The sequence below is a fragment of the Phoca vitulina genome, unplaced genomic scaffold (genome assembly GCF_004348235.1).
Source record: "Phoca vitulina isolate PV1807 unplaced genomic scaffold, GSC_HSeal_1.0 scaffold1, whole genome shotgun sequence".
Classification (NCBI taxonomy): Eukaryota; Metazoa; Chordata; class Mammalia; order Carnivora; family Phocidae; genus Phoca; species Phoca vitulina.
Genome location: NW_022589704.1, coordinates 80,649,817 through 80,652,232, shown reverse-complemented (window position 1 = coordinate 80,652,232; position 2,416 = coordinate 80,649,817). Strand labels below are relative to the sequence as shown.

The window sequence follows — 2,416 nt, the reverse complement described above, 5'->3', positions numbered from 1 at the left end:
TATTATAAGCAACTTGCAAACAAAATGTTATATAACTAGTTTAAGAAGTGAGAAAGTCAGAACATGGGGAATATGGGTTCAGATACTGACATGTCTGACGGCAGAGTCCATTTTCTTTCTGATATGACTAAAACATGCCTCTTTAAACTTAAAAATATCAACAACAGCAATAAAAAAGATGAAATCAAAACTTCATTTAAAAGGGGGGCAACTAGGGGCACCTGGGTGGTTCAGTCGTTAAGCGTCTGCCTTTGGCTCAGGTCATGATCCCAGGGTCCTGGGATCGAGCCCCGCATCGGGCTCCCTGCTCTGCGGGAAGCCTGCTTCTCCCTCTCCCACTCCCCCTGCTTGTGTTCCCTCTCTTGCTATGTCTCTCTCTGTCAAATAAATAAAATCTTAAGAGAAAAGAGGGGGGCAACTAAGTGCCTGACTAGGATTCCAAGTGTATGAAAATTATAAATCCTAGCTTTAAAAGAAAAAACACTGAATAGGCCAGGCAAAATGCTGAACGGAGATTAGAAAGGCAGAATCGCACACTCAAGCAGACCATGAGATTGTAGTTAAAGAACTGCTCTGGAAACCCCATCTTTTGTTTTGTTTTGTTTTCTTTTGTTTTCTTTTCTTTTATGGCCATTGCTGAAGCAGCAGTAGCTGAAATGAGGTTCAGTCCGTTTGTGACTTCTGACCAGGGCAAGAACCACAAAAGGCAATTTCAATGCACCTTCCCACATTTGCAGGAAGATTGTGTCTTTCCCTCTTTCCAAAGAGCTGAGACAGAAGTACAATGTTCCATCCGTGTTCATATGGAAGGATGATAAAGTTCAGGTTGTATGAGGACACTACAAAGGTCAGCAAATCGGCAAAGTAGTCCAAGCTTACAGAACGAAATGTGTCATCTACATCGAACATGTGCGACAGGAGAAGCCAATGACCCGACTGTCCACGTGGGCGCTCGGCCCTGCAAGGTGGTTATCACTAGGCTAAAACTGGACAAACACAGCAAGAAGATCTTTGAATGTAAAGCCAAATCTTGTCAGGTGGAAATGGGAAAGTGCAAATATAAAGAAGCAACAACTGAGAAGATGCAGGAATAAAGTAACCTTATATACAACCTTCATTATACAGATTGCTAAAATGGAAAAAAGAACAAAACAAAACCCTCTCCCCAACCCTATCCCTGTGATCTACCAGCTGCCCCGTACCCCCACTGCACAAAAAGATGGGAGATGGTTCCAAATTCTTGCTAATTGATTTGATATCAATTTGCATCAGAAAACCAAGATAATCAAATAATTCCAGAAATAAAATTAGGGCCCTTTTTATTAAAGAATTCTTCTATCTTGGTCAATTAGAAAATAGTAGAGGGGGCTTTCCTTTGCTCTTCTGCTGGCCAGGGGATTGGTTTTATCTCTTCTTCTTTGTCTTCTTTCTTTGAAAGATGCACTACGTTCAAAAAATATTCCAGAAAAGAAAAAGAAAGAGGGTAAATGTCATACTATACCCCAAACACAAGGAAATGTTCTTGGGAAATGTAAGTAAGTATCTGAAACTTTTCAAAACAACATCAATTAAAAAAAAAAAAAGTTTAAGTGAATGACTTTCGAATATTGAAACTTCAAGTGTGTTAGCAAATCAGAAAGTCTATAAGACAAGACAACATTCTTTCTAATATCCCCTAAGATCTCTATCATATAAACAGAGGTTCTAAAGGGACATTTACATAAGTAATTCACGTTTGGAACCAACAGAAACCTCCTGTTGATGAGACTATTCCATTTGCCAGTATCTCTCAAAACACACAGAATTAAGTCCCTTAAGATTTCAATACCTCGTGTTATTCGGTCTGAAGTTTCACTGGTTTTATATCAGAATTAACACCTCAGAGAAAACTGAAATTTATATAAAACTTTAGGATTTTAAAAGCATTTTGTATCTTGGCTTTTTAGAAGAGAATTTAGTAGAAAACAAGTAAAATACTGCGATTCAACCACACCAGAGGGAAAGCAATAAAGTTGAATTTACCAAGCAAAATCAGGGTTTCGGTACCAACAGGTACAAAGGTACATATTCACAATCTTTGGTTCCTCTATTGTACATCTTTTATGTTCATTGACATACAGCCCAGTATGTGTATTTACATTTTTTCTAATAGTTAAAAACATGGCACAGCCTGTGATGTACCTCAGATGAGAAGATATTTCAACACACCAAATTTCCTGTTCTAGTGGCTAGCTCTATACTAAGACTTGGGTGACAGCTGCAGCACTTCAGAAACCAGCACTGAAAGGTGCTAATGTCTTAGGAAGCACTTAAAGAAGATTTAAAAGTGTCTCTACCTAATCTAAGGTTGAGCACTGCATATAGAAAAAAGGCTGGCTGAAATTCAGCAATCAGAAGTCTATGTCTCCTAGCAAAA

At 38.6% G+C, this 2,416-nt stretch overlaps 1 pseudogene; it reads left to right on the top strand.

The window, feature by feature from the left end:
- The first annotated feature begins 656 nt into the window (after nucleotides 1-656).
- Nucleotides 657-1,094, top strand: LOC116645085 (annotated as a pseudogene).
- Nucleotides 1,095-2,416: the final 1,322 nt, after the last annotated feature.